At 38.2% G+C, this 16,904-nt stretch overlaps 1 pseudogene; it reads left to right on the forward strand.

Moving 5' to 3' along the window:
- Positions 1–1,503: 1,503 nt before the first annotated feature.
- Positions 1,504–2,912, forward strand: LOC145006790 (polyubiquitin 11-like; annotated as a pseudogene).
- Positions 2,913–16,904: the final 13,992 nt, after the last annotated feature.

Here is a 16,904-nt window from a genome sequence, read left to right on the forward strand (position 1 = left end):
GATCTGAACCCTCCTTGGGATTTAGGTTCATAAAGTTTCTAGCTTGGGCATGTATGAAAAATATCTTTTTGTTGAACCCCATTTCAAGTTGGATTTGGAATTATGAACCATTAGAGCCTTACATACACGTAAAGTTTGCAACTTTACGTGACAAGTATGCTCTAGGAGCTTAGATCTGCAATATAGAGTCTTTGCATGGCTTAAAAAGCACCTGTATGGATAAAGACATGTGGGAACTCAGCGAGTTACAAGGTCGACTTGGCGAGTCCTATAAAGATAGCCTTAGGCTCGACGAGCCCTATGAGAAACCTAGTGAGTCCAATGAAGAATGTCATAAAGCCGACGAGTTAGGCGTTAACTCAGCGAGTCCGGTGAAGAATGTCATAAACCCGGCGATTCAGGTGTTAACTCGGCGAGTCTGATAAGGATTTCCTTAGGCTCAGCAGTTCAGATGAGTGATGTGATGAGTTGGTAAATTATACTAGGAACTCGGCGAGTAGCTGAGGGTACTTGACGAGTTGAGGTCAACATGGACTGTTGACCTTGACAATTGACTTTGACTTTGACCAAGGGTTGACCAGTTGACTTCTAAGAGCGTTTTAGTAAATTGGATAATTATAGCAAAGTTTTGTCGTGAATATAGGTGTTGGAGGTGGAGCTACATTTAGAGGAGTTTGACATTACTTTCCGATCTACTTATGAGGTGAGTTACCTCACTATACTAAGGGTTCTAAGGAACCAAGGTCGACCCGTTGGATATGTTAGCCTAGCAGCGTTAGTATGTTGAGTATGAAGTTAGTGTTGCATGCTAGTGGTTATGCCAGTTAGGTAGATCTGTAAGACTACATGTGTTGTTATATGATTATCTACATGCTCAGTGGTTATTTTATATATTGATATGTTATGTGGAATGGGTTGAGGTGATACTGCTACGTGCGGTAACCAACAAACCCAGGAGCATTCCAGTTATGATCTAAGTGAGACTCGTATTGTGGGCTCAATGGCAATCAAAATGTGAGCTATGGGACCGGAAGGCAATCCAGACTCACACTGTGGGCCCATGGGTAATCCAGTCTTTAAAGTTGTGGCCCCATTGCATGTTGTTTAGTTTGTTATGTCATGATATTGTTGACATGGTTATGTGGATTGTATGTGTATCAATATATTGGGGAACTCACTAAGCATCAAGCTTACAATTTTAGTTTATTGTTTCAGGTACATAAGGGGATCGTGGCAAGACGAAGGCATGATCGTACAACTCCTCACGTTTTGTTTATGTTTTATGGGAAAACTCTGATATTTTACATTTTTTAAACAAAGTGTAATGATTCAAATGGTTTGAAATGTTTCTTTTAAAAATTCAAATTTGGCTTGAAAATTTTTGTGTTACATTTAATCTCCTCTGATGAAAGTATATGGTCATTTTTGGGGTAAACGGTGGCATTCTCGGATTTGAGCTTGTCAATAGGATGTGGTTTCAGATCTAGCCACCTCTAGGCCTCCATGGACATAAAGTTGCCCAGTTTATCTAGTCATCACCATTCTCCATGCCCTAAACCTCCTATTAAGCTTAGTTTTGGTGTTTCAACCCCTTTGATGCCTTTCATGAATGTAAATTTTGCAACTTTACGTGGTATCTTAGTCCAAAGAGGCCTGATTTGTAGTTTGGAGTCTTGGAGTCGACTGGAAAGGGTTGAACACGTTAAGACAGGAAAACTCAATGAGTTACTTAGCGAAATCGACGATTTGGTTAGGGGTTTCCCCGCTTTCTGGATAACTGAAGAACTCGATAAGTATCTATGCCAACTCGGTGAGTTGGATCAAGTTTCCCGTATTCTAGATGATGAACGACTCGAAGAGTTGATGAAATAACTCGGCGAGTTGGCTTAGGATTTCTCCCAGATTTCTGAACACTAAAGGAACTCGATGAGTTGTTGGATGTGCTCAACGAGTTAGGTCAATATGGACTGTTGACTTTGACCATGGTTGACCAAGTCGACTTTTGAGGGTATTTTGGTAATTTTGGATTTTAATATAATTAGTTATATGGTGGTTACAGGCAATTGAGTTTTGAGTTGTGTGTTAGGATTCGACTTTTTCTGTTTGTAAGTCCCCAGAAACGGGATCTTAATCAGTGATCAAACAATCTAACAATCAAACAATGGAAGAATAGAGTAGAAGAAGAATAACACCAAGCCTTGCACACGTTTATATCGTAAAAACGTCTAGTACAACTTGGACTCAAACACTTGACCGTAATCACAAAGGATCAACAAACAAAAAATAGACTCAAACCTACTCTATATATAGAAGACATTGGCCATAAACAAGTTTACGGCCGTAAACTTATCTCATGGCCGTAAACAAACCAAAAACCCGTAATTGCATAAAGCAAGACTCAAAAGACTTATACATTAGGGAAAGCAACTGGAGGATGGGCGGACTTGGCGGATTATAATATCCAGAAATAGTCGACTCTTCATCTTGTCCTCCATCTTCGTGGAGGTATGCAAATATTCGTCAAAACTCTCATCGAAAAGACCATAACTATCGAGTTCGAAAGCTCCGACACCATCGATAATGTGAAAGCCAAGAGCCAAGACAAAGAAGGTATCTCCCCAGACTAGAAAAGACTCATCTTCGCCAGCAAACAGCTCGAAGACGGCCATACCCTCGCCGACTACAACATCCATAACAAGTCAACCCTCCACTTTGTCCTCCGTCTCCGTGGTGGCATGCAGATCTTTGTGAAAACATTGGCCATAAAAACCATCACCTTGGAGGTGGAGAGCTCCGACACCATCGACAACGTGAAGGACAAAATCTAGGACAAGGAAGGAATCCCCCCATACTAACATAGGTTGATCTTCACTGGAAAACAGCTAGAAGACGGTTGTACCCTCACCGGTTAATTCTCTCCGGCGACTATTCCTCCGTTCTCTGCCTCATGGCTTCACGCCATTTTTTTGCTGGAGATTAGTTGACAGAAGGTATAAATTTTGTTCTGATTCGATGAGCCCCTTTTATTCTTTCCATTTTGGTCCTCATTATGGTTTCTATGACGTCTGCGGTTTTATCAAGCAGAAATGAATGAAACTCGGGTGATTTTATTAGTAAATTTACTGACAATAGTCATCTTACTTTCTACAGATTACAGAATATCACTTGCCCTACTCATCACTCTAACCCTAACCCTAATTCTAGCCATTTCTTTAGCAGAAATGTTCATTGGAAAAATTAAGAGCAAATGTGGTCTTCTGGTCCATCTGGAGCGGTGTTTGTCGGTTCATTGACCAATTCCATACCGGCGAACTCCCATGGATATAGGTACACTACCTATCATCTTGGTTCGTACACTAGATTAGAGCTTAAAGAGTTAAAACAAAAGTTATTTCTGGATCTGGAGCGGGTGAGGGACCTCAAGCATTGGATCTGTTCGACGCCTATACCCAAAAGACATTATCAACCCCGGTCGCTGGGGTTACCGTCGGTGCCAGAAGTTGATTTGACGGTGAAAGAACGACCAAAGAATGTAGTCGGTCAGAAACGTGCGATACCGTCTTCGTTAGCCAGGGATATGAAGATGCATTGTCATGCTCGTGTGAAGAAAAATATGCAGAGGAGTAAGCTCGTGATGAAGAAATGTGGGCAAATTTTAGCTAAGCTGATGAAGCACAAGCAGATTGGGGACTTGCAGGTGGTATCAGAGTTTGGTTTGTATCAGTCAATTTTGTCAGATCTGGAGCTAATTTGACCTGATTTTGGAAGGATTCTTGTGTTTTTAGATAAATCACTGAGAAATAAGGTGGGTTTGTTCTTCGTGTTTTTCATAAAAACGAGTTTTTGATCGAGTTTTGGAGCAAAAATGGTGGAAAACGTCGTTTTCTTCGCGATCTGTTGACGAGTTTATGGCCGGAAACAGTTTATGACCTCTGAGTTTACGACCCAGCAACACCTCAGCCCATAGAGCGAGGCCTATACTTAAAAAAAAATTATTAGATTTTTTTCGCCTACTAGGATTCGAACTCACACCATCTACTTGATCATCTAAGTGCCTTACCAGTTGGACTAGCAAACATCTTTTTACAAGCCTTCGAAATTTAAATCAAATATTAATCGTTCGCAGCAGCAGCATATATTAAAAACGATATTGGGGGCTGCCAAGGATCGAACTCGGGTTGCTAAACTCCTCAACCAATGCTTCTTCAAACTCATCTAGGTTGCTAGATGGAATACTCCTTCTGAATTTAATTCATAAAGTGTCCCTCTCGGTTCCAACTTTCGCATTTTTGTCAATTTCAGCCCAAAATCAATTTTCTTTTAATTTTAAATTCCTTTTCCAACCCAAAAATTTTAGTTTTTAATTTTTGACTTTTAATTCTGCCTTTTTACTTAAAATTTTAACTTTCACTTTCAAGTTTGACCTTTGACATTAAACTTTGATTTTTTCGTTTAACTTTTAAAATTTCAAATTTAGCTTTTCGGTTTGACTTTTTAAATATGAATTTTAAGGTTGACTTTCTCGGTTTTTAAGTCAAAGGGCAATTAAAAAAAAATAAAAATAAAAATATAAAATAATAATAAAAAAATTGAGTTCATCAAATGTCCCCGTCAATGAAATTTCATGTACTCCATCTTGTGAACTACTATTAAATTTCTCCGAATTCAAATCGATTTATTAAAAAGAGAAAATGAGGACGTAAAATATGAAGGATATCAACTTAGGAAAGGTCAGAAACCACTAAAAACACAATTAGAAGCCAAAATCAAGGATTTCCGAAAGCTTCAAGAAGATTACAACAAGTGTGAAAATTACGATCACATTAAAAGCAAACTTGCTGCTGTAACTAAAGAACTTGACGCTTTGAAAATTAAGTGTGGAAAAGCAGATGTTAGTTTCAAAAATTATACTGCATCAAGTAAGACAGTCGAGTCCTTATAAGAAAAACAATTGAGTTTTAAAGATAATCAAACCAAGGGTTTAGGGTATCATAGTGTGCCACCTCCTTTTAATGGCAACTATAACCCACCCCTTGAGACCAATGAGGAAGAAATTCCTATTCCGTATAGCCAAACCCCTGCTCCAGCTTCAGTTAAGACTCAACAATCAGGGCCAACTAAGGATGTTGAGATGAAAGATACTAATGTTTCTACTTCCTGTGTAGGTAAAGTAGTAGAGGATGAGAACAAGGAGAACACTATTGAACAATGTTTCTTCTAACTCAGTTATTCCTAACAAACCTGCTATTGAGAAGTACAGGCCACCAAAACAAGCGAAACAGAGTGCTTGCTGCAAGTGTGCTTGTGGGAACAATCAGAAACGAGGCAAGGACACGCCACCAGGGGCAGGAAGAAACAACTTCCAGTGAAGAAAAAGGCATGTTTTCACTGTGGAACACCTGGACACACTGCCCAAAACTATCCAAATCATGCATACGTTCCTTACTACGCACAAGGCTGGCAGAATGCACCATGCAGGAGATTCTCCAAAAGAAACCATTCGAGGTCATGTTCAGACATTGGCGACTGGAATGCCAACAAGGCCAAGAAATCAACACCCAAGGGCAATAAGGGAATGTCAGCCAAGAAGCCAAGCTCAATATATGATCCTATGAAGCCAAGAACAGTTAGGTCAAAGTCATCTCAACGGCCGACTTTAAGTTCAAAATCAAGTGCCGAGGCACCCATCCGATCGAACAAGAAATAGGTTAAACCCAACTACCGATGGGTACCGAAGGTTCAATCTCCCAAATCTCATAATGGCTCTAATATTTCTTCATCATCTATTTGTTTTAAACAGTATATATTATGGGAGAGGGTACCTTGAAAAGATGACAAAAGTCGATCTAGTTTTAAAATGGACTGGGTTCCAAAGACCACTAATCCCGCTCTACACCAGCGCAGCTATGGAGGCATATCATTAGACTTCGGTTTCTTGGTAGTGGATGCTCCTAGCACATGATAGGAGGCATCTCTCAACTGTACAACATTCATAACTTTTTTTGAGAGTATGTGGCCATTGTTGGAAGGGAAGAAAGGAAGGGATCACTCATGGGTTCAATGCTTAATGACAAGAAGAAGTTTCAGATATGTTATGAGATTATGCGTGGTGTTCTCAGACCTTCTGGAAGAAAATTCAATCGGTGACTTACGGTTTAAGTTTTCTTCTCTATACTCCTGAGCTTATCTTAAACTGAGTCATTTTGAATATAGTTTTTTTTTCTTAGATGACTTTCTTTAGTAGGTTGTTTTGGGAAGTGATATCAAGAAAGTGATAACGAGCAGTCTAAACATGTGTAAGGGACTGAATCTGAATTATCTAGACTCTGTGTTCAATGTGCTGGTAGGAACGGAGAATTTGATAGTGTAGATTTAGATATAATTGTTTGTACTGACCGTACTACGTTCGGGTAGATTGAGTAGTGAGATAAACTCGGGAACCCATGGGATACACTAAATTAATACGTATCTAGAATACTGGTTCAAATTTTCTTTGATGTACGAAATTATGTCTTTAATTCTTGTTCTGATAGGGCGACTGGGGGTTTATGATAAAGTAGGTCTGTAGGAAATTATTTTCTTGCTTTCTATATGCCAGTCAGATGTTGTTTCCTCTGCATGATTGGAAGAGATCCGACCGGGATTGCAACATATGCAACTCTAATTTTACGCACCTCCTTATCTATGAAATTATTTCTATGTGTTAGTCATATGTTGTTTCCACTGCGTGATTGCAATGATCTGACCTGGAACACAGCATATGCAATATTCTACCTCTCAATCTATCTATCTTTATTAGTCATATGTTGCCCCCTCTGCGTGATTGAAAGAGATCCGACCTAGAACACAACATATGCATCTATTTCTAAATCTGACTTCCTCTTTAATAATTGTCTACTCACCTAAAGTAAGGAGTTCTTTGGAAGTTCTTGATAACTAGGGTATATCGGGAAGTGGGGAACACATTATAGTGCAACTAAAATTGAATCATTTAGAGGCTGTCTTTAGATCTCGCTGCTTAATTTAAGTAGACAACAATACACGTGGTCGTCATTAGCTAAATGGTATATTTGGAAAAGTTTGTCAGTATTCTTCGTGTTTAAGTGGACCACAATACCAGCAATTGACCAGATCTATTCATGAAGGTAAAGGTACTGATAAAAAAAGTTAAGACTGTCTCACAACTTTGATCCCAAATATTTTTGTTTTGATTAAATTTGTTCATAGTTTTCCTCTATGCACAAATTTAGGGGGAGAATTAAAATTTTGAAACCAAACAAAAATCAGAAAAACCAAAAAATCCAAAAAATAAAGTTATTTTTGCTTTATTTCTTTTTAAAAAAATAAAAATCCAAAAATATTTTTGTTTCTGTTTTTTTTTTTCAGAAAATATAAAAAATCCAAAAATATTGTGTGCTAAGTTTTGTTTTAGTGTTTGTTTGTCTTGAAAATTGAATTCAGATTTAGATGAGACTCGTGGAGACTGTATCAAGAATTTCTAAGCCAAAACTCCATCTGTGAGCATCGAAGAATTCACATTCGAAGGAGCAAGAAATGAAGATTATTCTTCCAACATTCAATCTTACAACCCCACAAGCAAGGTCAAGCTGTACTTGAAGATTTTGTGACAAATTGCATTGAAGTATCCTCAATCAATTTGCTGCTATCTTGAGCCTGCTGAAGTGATCAAGAAGAATCAGTTTCCCTATCATTCTCTCTGAACATTCTCATGCTGAAAGCGCTATCTTTTAAGAATCTTATCAAGAAGCCTCCTCACCCAATGTGCGATCAATGTCAAATTCTGAAGAAAATCTCAACTGCTCAAGATGAAGTCATTCATTGAAGATTCATCAAGTTCATCTGGAAGCTATGAAGAATTTGAAGATTAAGCTGAAGCCAAGCTCCTCAATGAAGATTAACAAGAAAAGCCAACTACGTTTTTAGGGGGAGTTTGTTGGGTCAATTAGAAAAGAAAGCTATAAACCAAGGGGAAGATTGTTGGGTCAAAATTATGGTTTATACTTTTCTTTTCTAGGAAAATGTATTTTTATGTCTAGGACCGTACACAGCTCAGTGTTTACGAACATATATGTGTGTACGGTTGTGTTTACGGCTGTGAACAGGTTTACAGCCATGAACCTGTTCACGACCCATGTCTCATATATATAAGGTGAGGAGTGCATGTGGTTGCAAGGACAAGGAGCTTAAGTGTGTGTATTCTAAGGTGTGTTCTAGAGAGAGAAACAAGAGAGACGAAAAGAGTGTGTGTGAATCTATTGTAAGGATCTTCATTCATATCTTTAATACATTATAGATTCAAGTTATTATTCTTCTCCTTCTTTTCTATTTTGATGTGGCATCAAACGAATATGATTGATACACAAGCAGATTGGGGACTTACACTATTCAGCACTACTTGTAAGGCACTAATGCTAACCCTTTTGGACTGTATCTTGGTTATAGGATGATGCTATGTTTAGTGATATGTTAGATCGGTATCGTGGTATATAAGATGATGCTATGTTTAGTGATCTTTTAGATCAGTATCCTAGTATATAGGATGATGCTATGATTATTGATCTGTAGATTTGTATGATTGTTTGTGCATGTTAACTAGCGTATAATATTTATGTGTTGATTATGTGATTGCGGGTGGGTTGAGGCGGTCCTGCTTTGTGCTCTAGGAAAACAAGCTCAGGACGGTCCAAATAGACTAAAGGCCCATCAGGGCATACCAGTCAGGCCAAAGGCTCGGAGAATGGTCCGGACAGGCTGAAGGCCTGAGAGGGCGGATCAGACATGCTGAAGGTTCTGTGAGTGGGCTAAATAGACTGAAGGCCCAACGAGGGTAGTCCAGTCATATTGAAGACTCTATATCCATGTTGTTTGTTATGTTATCATTTTGGTTTGTATAGTGTTGGTATTTTGGCAGAACTCACTAAGCTTCAGGCTTAGAGTTTTGGATTTTGTTTCAGGTACTTTGGATGATTGCGGGAAGGCGAAGGCTTGATCGTGCACCTCCTCTCATTTTATGATTTTTGTAATGCCTCTTCCATGTATGTTTTTTAATAAATTAATTTTTAGGGTTTTGTGCATGGACTCGGCGAGCTGGAGAGCTCCAACTCGTCGAGTAGAGACTATTAGAAGACGTGGGATTTAAACGCTACTCGACGAGTCAGAAGGCCCCGACTCGACGAGTAGGCTCTGTAGATGGAAACCTTAATTTCCATGGGTTTGTACCCTATTTAAAGGATTTATAGCTCATTTGTAGCCTCCCTTATCGTCTTTACAACTCCGAAAGAAACCGTAGCTACATATTTGAGCTTCCTTGAGTGTGTGTGAGTCTTAGAGAGTAAAACTGGTGCTTTTGAGAAGACAAATTGAAGTTTAGGGATTGATCTCTATTTGCTTAGGGTTATAATCGGATCTGGACTTATCACAAGGATATGGTTCCAGATCTGGATGTCTCTAGGTCCCCAATGACATAAAGTTGCTAACTTTATCAAGCTTAGGCCTTTTCCATGCACTAAAACCTTGTAGGAAACTTATTTTTGATGTTATAGCCTTGTTAGGCCTTGCATGCACGTAGAGTTTGCAACTTTACGTGGTATCTACACTAGGTGATGTTAGATATGAAGTTTGGGACCTTAGATCCCACTAAAAAGGGATGAACATAAAAGTGGCTGAAGGAACTCGTCTAGTCCCTTAGTTGACTCGACGAGTCGAGGTAGGGTTTGCCTAGTTTTGAGTTATGATTTAGTGTAGTGAAGGATTGGGATTTTGGTCTGAATGGACTTTTGGTTTTCTGGACATTTGATGAACTCGACGAGTCACTAAGGTGGCTCGGGAAGTTAGCTCGGGATTCAGTGGAATGAACTCGGGAGGAACTCGATGAGTTGTTGGATGCACTCGACGAGTTGAAGTCAACATGGACTGTTGACCTTGACTTTGACCAAGGTTGACCGATGTTGACTTTAAGGGTATTTATGGGATTATGACAAGTTAATCACATGTTGATTATAGGCAGTTGAGGAGAGCAGTGTGTGGGATATATCTGATCTTAGCTTATCAGTTCAGCATTCGAGTGATGAGTCTTTTCACCATACCGATGGGACTAAGGCACCAAGGCCATCACATTTTATGATATGTGGCTTTTTGATTAATTATGCATTAATTTTGTATGACATTTTCATGGAAGACCCCGTGGAGTTCCCGTGGCACTAGGCTAAGACCACGTAGGGGTTCCCGTGGTATTTGGTATAAGATATTGGAGGGTTTCCATGGCATCCTAGTATATTTGCATCATTAGTTTCTATGATATTTTCTTGGTAGGAAGACCATGTGGGGGTTCCCATGGCAGGTAGTAAGACTACATGGGGGTTCTAGTGGCACTAGGTGTAAAATCGTCGAGGGTTTCCATGGCTTCCTTATATGTTGTATGCATGGCTTATGTGATGTATGTAGCTTTTATAGCTAATATGATATGTGTTATGTGGATTGTGTGTGGGATATGCTCTGGGGAACTATGCTCTGGGGAATTCAATAAGCATTAACTTACAGTTAATGGATTTGTTTCAGGTACATCTGAGCCCAAAAGCAAGAGCAAGGGTTGATGGTGCAACGTGTACTCTCTCTCAGGAGTTTTTATGGGACACTCTGATGTTTTGAAATAAAATTGTATTTGTTATGAATTTTGGAAACAATTGTGTTTGAGATTTCATGGTTTATGGAAAGTATTTTGGTTAATGTAAAATGAAAATTTTGTTTTGAAAATTGGGTTGTTACAATTTTGATTTCTGGGATTCTTTGATGATGCTTGCAAATAGCTACATCTAATTTTACCTACTCTTCTACTAGCTATTCGACTCAGGGCAGTGTACCCCTCGCAAATAGTATCGAACAAAATTCGGGTATCGAACACAAGGAACATAATAAATTATTTAACCTACTTACTATTAAATTAATCTAAAATTATAACAAAAGTAAAATCGGTTTTTGTCTAATTTTGCAAGTTTAGATGAACTTAATTTATGAACAACTATCTAATCAAATTATAAAAATACTTCTATTAGTTTGAATCCACTTTTCCTCAATGGTTTAAATATTAATTATGATAATTCCCGTTGGTTACCAATTAGAATATTATTAGTAATTCAATTCCAAATCTACCAATCTTCAATTAAGTCATGTAGAGCTATGCACGGATGATTATTTCCTTCACTTTTCTATAACTTGTTTTGTTGCAAATTTCGTGAGTTTTCATGAGCAAGAAGTTTAGAGTTAGAGATATGTACGTATATAAGTTTCTAGCCGAGTGTTTAAAGTCAAGAGTCGAGACCCACAATCTTAGATAAGTGTGGGGCTAACCGAGAGAAAAGTGAGTTAGGAAAGAGTCACGTTATATATTGTTCAGAAGGGTCTTAATATGTTAAGACACAAGTCCACATCACGCTTATTTAAAGAAGAAGTGTTTTCTATGATGCCCAGTTTCCACAACGTGGACACCAGTTACACGTCATGGATTGAGTTCAATACATGACTTCCGAAAATGTGATTATTTGAAGCCACGCCGTGTAATTCTACACAACAACATGGAATGCAGAAGTTCCATTTTTTTCTTCTATTCTACACCATTCCATGTGGCGTATGCTTTCCCACATTGGTCTATTCTAGTTTTGAAGCTTTTCTACATTACGTTATTGTAGATTGAAGAATTGATTTCAAATTTTGTCGGCACACTTACATGTCTCATTCCTTGAAATTCCAAGTTCCATATTTGAAGAAGTCCAAGTTCAAGATGTTCAAGTTACTCACACATAAATAAATCGATCTCGCCACTTCTACCCAGGGGATTCCGTTCCTTTTTCTCCCTTTTCTTGCTGTTAATTTATTTTATGCATACAATGAGAGAACTGTATGTAATAAGTGTGGGGTAAGGGTCAAAAAAGTAAATTGCTAGAAAATTATGGAAGTTATAAAATTTTGAAAAAATTAAAAATGGATTTGAAATAATAATCTAAAAAATTAAATCTATTAATAAAAGGTTTATGAAGCTTCACCCTTAGCTTATATATACTCATTTCTGTAACCCTCTAAATCAATCCTCATAACTCTTTCTTAACCTCAAGGTAATTTTGGTTAAGCTATCCAAGCATACATAATCTAGAAATTAAAACTTTAGATACCACAATGGAGCTCTTGGAATTTTTCACTTTTTTTTAGTATCTCCTCTTTGATTTCTTTGAATTCACCACCTTTTGTGTGATTTTTGGTATCTTCAGTTTTCTTTTTCTTCAAAATTTTTGATCTTTTGATGTTCATACTTTGATTGCTCCAAAAATTCTTCAACTTTTCGGTAATTTCTCTCTCTCTCTCTCTCTCTCTCTCTCTCTCTCTCTCTTCAAATTATCACTTGTTTTATCACGCAAATCCTACATGCTTAAGCAAGAGAGCTTAGCTACAAACTTTATTGGCTAAAGGTATTAGTCTATGTGCAATGACTACGTAAGCTTTCCTGGATAGATTTCAGGTTTAGGTTGCAAAATATATTATGCTATATAAACTACCAGATTACCTTTTCATATCTCATGGCTTTTCACTAAGACGTGAGAAGCCACAAATATACTATAACATGTATTAGCTCAATTAAACATTTAAGCTCTCATTGGATCATCCCACAAAAACTTAGCAACTTAAGTCTAAACTATTTATTACTAGATTTAATTTTTTAGATTATTATTTCAAATTAATTTTTAAAATTTTCATAATTTTCTAGCAATTTACTTTTTCAACCCCTACCCCACACTTATTACATACAATGTGCTCATTGTATGCATAAAATAAATTAGCAGCAAGAAAAGGGAGAAAAAGGAATAGACTCCCGTGGGTAGAAGTGGCGATATCGATTTCTTCACGTGTGAGTAACTTGAACATCTTGAACTTGGACTTCTTCAAATATGGAACTTGGAATTTCAAGAAATGAGACATGTAAGTGTGCTGACAAAATTTGAAATCGATACTTCAATCTTCAACAAAGGTAATGTAGAAAAGCTTCAAAACAGAATATACCAATGTAGGAAAGCATACGTCACATGGAATGGTGTAGAATTAACAAAAAATGGAACTTTTGGATTCCATGACGTAGTGTAGAATTACACGACATGGCTTCAAATAATCACATTTTTGGAAGTCACGTATTGAACTCAATCCACGACTTGTAATTGGTGTCCACGTCGTGAAAACTGGGCATCACAAAAAATTCTTCTTGTTTAAATAAGTGTAATGTGGACTTGTGTCTTAACATATTAAGATCCTTCTGAGTTGCATATAATGTGACACTTTCCTAACTCGCTTGTCTCTTTATTAGACCCACACTTATCTAGGATTATGGGTCTCGACTCTTGACTCTAAACATTCGGCTAAAAACTTGTATACGCACATATCTCTAACTCTCAACTTCTTGCTCACGAAAACTCACAAAATATGCAACAAAACAAGTTATAGAAAAGAGAAGGAAATCTAAAACGAAATCAACAACAAAAAAAGTTCCAAAACCAAATGCAAACAACTTCAAATATGAAGAACTAATAATCATCTTCATCGTATTGAGCTCCACTAGTCCCCACCCCATCTCCTTGTCTTATCCATAGTTTTTCCCAATGAGGTGGCATCATGTGTATAGAGAAAGTGTCGAGCATTTGGGTGTTGTAGTTAACACCTCCACGAAGATTGTCCAAATATAAACCAACCCGACTTTGAAACAGGTCGGTCAGTATATCGCCCTCAAATGGTTAGGGTGGTTGTTGTGGTTGTCCCCTCTCTCCTCGACCTCTCACATTCCTTCGCCTTGGCTGAGGTTATTCTTCTTGTATCTCAATATGTTGATATTCATCCTCCGGGGGCATCACATAAACTACCCCCACATTCACTACAACTCGTATGACACCCAAAACATGGATAGTTAATTCATTATCTTGAAAGTGTGTTATATTCCTAATAAAATTAGGAGTCAAAATTCCATAAGACCGAGCAAGTCAGGTGACTAAGTGTCCACCCGTGATGGAACTACCGGGTCTAGAGTTAGTTGCCTTTCTACCCTTAAATCATAGAAGCACATACGGAAGGTCACAAAAAACACTAGGGGTGATTATGCTCCCTAAATAAAACAAGTTTTGAAGAGACACATTATCTCCGTGATTTTTATGATTGATCGTGAAAGTAATGAGGGGATGAAAAAAACAACACACATGATTCCGAATTTTCCCTTCGCATGCATTACTAGAATTGTACTCGTGATTTGATATAGTCTTCCAAAAATGGACATCAAAAATCCCAAAGGTGAAGTCTCTAACACATCCCTGCAAGAATAGGACAAAAAATGGTGAGAGCATCTCCTCCTCAGTATAGAGTCCCATGCGCCATGCGAATTCTCGAAGACTGCATTCACGGTACACGCCTCCCAATATAAAAACAAGTGTCGGGTTGTAAGTCGGATCGACAGTTTTATCATCAAAACTCACGGTGGCAAAGAACTCCACGGATAATTCCTGATAGGCGGGCTCTTGAAGAGAAAATAGATTCCTCCAATTGTTGCAAGTAAATGAAAAGCCATTCCTCATAAACACTTTCTTCCAATGTCTTTCCAGCTCCATCACCATACCAACCCCGCGTAACCACGCCCAATCCAGAGCGGGTGCAACTGCAAACTCACGGTTATATAACCATCCCAAACAATTTTCATAATTATTCAACATTGCACAGGAAATATTTTGTGAAAACCGGTATAGCAGGTGAAAACTCACCACATCAATAGGACCTTGTGGTTGAGTAGCTACTATTCGAGGACCCATTTTCCTAAAATAACAAACAAAAACGAAACTAACCAAAATAACCAAGATATTAAATTATAAGTCAAAACAAGAAACCGGTCGCCCAGTTTCCACGTCGTGGACCTGATCCGAGATGTGGTTTTGGAATGGACCATCTGTGGTCAAAATCCTTCGTAAATTTCACTTGGGCTTTGTTTATTTCATTAATCTATGGACTTATATCACACATGCAATCAAAAATAACCAATCAATGGACCCAATTTTAAGTCTTTCATCTCTAAAGAAACCCTAACTACCAAATGCATTAAATGTGAAGAAAAATATAAATTTTATGGAAGTAACACTTACCAAATGATGTTAGGGTACAAAAGATGCAAGAAATTTGGATGAAAATGGTAGAAAGTGGCAGAAAATCGAGTGTGGGGTTGAGATTCTTTATCCGTGTGCAAAGACTAAACAAATGGAACAGTCAAACTCTTAAGTATAAACCGGTCCCCCCATTCGTGCTTTTTAAAGTCCACATCGTGGATTTCATTTCCACGTTGCAGACTTATATGTTGGGCCTAGGATGATCGGGCTATATTATATTTCCACAATATGGGCTTTTATCCCACAACACGGAATTGCAATTTTAATATGAAAATGTCCATTTTTAATATAAAAACATTAATTTATTTACCACTTAAAATCTTTTAGAACCCCACTGTAGCACCTGGTTCCTGGTACATATTTAAATTCAAGTATTTTTGTATTCTACTCTGGGACTTGACGAGTTAGAGGCCCAACTTGTCGAGTAGACTCGACATTATGTGGGGGTTTTAGAGATCTACTCGACGAGTCAGGAGACCGACTCGACGAGTAGGAGCTGTCTGGTCAAAACCCTAATGTTTAGGGTTTGCACCCTATTTAAACACTTTATCTCATCCCAACCTAGCCTCCATAACCTCCCAACTCAGAGAAGCCCTAGATTGAAATCCTAAGCCCTTATTGAGAATTCTTGAGCCTTGTGGTGCCTTTTTGTGTGTGGTTGAAGTTGGACAAGAAGAAGGAAGCTTGGAACCTTGACCATCTATCTCTTAGATTTTGATTTGGGGATATTTCTACCCTTTTCATGGGCATAGTGGAGCCATAATCGGATTTTGTATGTGTGTTGGGTGTTGCACTTCAGATTTGGAACTATTGGGGGTCCATATGGCATAAAGATGCCAAATTTGTTTCCATATGCACCTCATCCATCTTGTAGAATACTTTTATGGCTTTTTTAGCCAAAAATCCCCATGCATGGATGTCAAGTTTGGGACTTTACGTATAAAAGCGGCCCTAGGAGGCCGGATATATGATTTGGATGCATTAAGACCCACTGAAATCGATCGAATAGTTTTAGACAAGGAGGGACTCGACGATTTGTTATTGGGACTCGGTAAGTCGCGTTGTATTTCCCCATCAAATCCTTTCCGTTAAAGGACCAGTTGACAAAAAAAGAACCCTCACTTGTCTAGGCTCATTAGGGTTCTGGAAATCATGGAACTAGGCGAGTTCATGGAGAACTCGGTGAGTCATAGACTAGACATGTTCATCTGGATGAAGATGGACTCGACGAGTTCAAGGATGAACTCTGCGAGTCGGTTATAGATCTCCCAATGAGTGGTTGAAGGTGAACTCATCGAGCTCTTTCTAGAATCGACGAGTAGATACGGGATATTGGAATTTTGTGGGCATGGGGACTCGTTGATTCGAGTAAACTAGATGTTGACTTTGACCAAAAGTTGACTTTGACAAAGGTTTTGACCTTTAGTTTGAATTGGATTTGCGTAACTCTTCTAAGGGTTATAAATATGAAATGATAACTTAGAGAAGTTGTTGTGTAGGGATTTAGGAGTCAGGGAGAGTCGATTTTCACACCGAGGATAGTGCAGACACTACACGACATTGAGGTGAGTTCCCCTTTAGTAGAAGTGGGTCTAAGGCACCAAGCCTTACCCACTAGTAGTTGATAATAGTTGAGATGATTGTCTTTGTGATAATTTCCTGGTTTTCTATTACTTGATGTGTTCTACGTGCAAGTATGACATGTTC

Source organism: Lactuca saligna, chromosome 1 (assembly GCF_052625555.1).
Source record: "Lactuca saligna cultivar CGN05327 chromosome 1, ASM5262555v1, whole genome shotgun sequence".
NCBI lineage: Eukaryota > Viridiplantae > Streptophyta > Magnoliopsida > Asterales > Asteraceae > Lactuca > Lactuca saligna.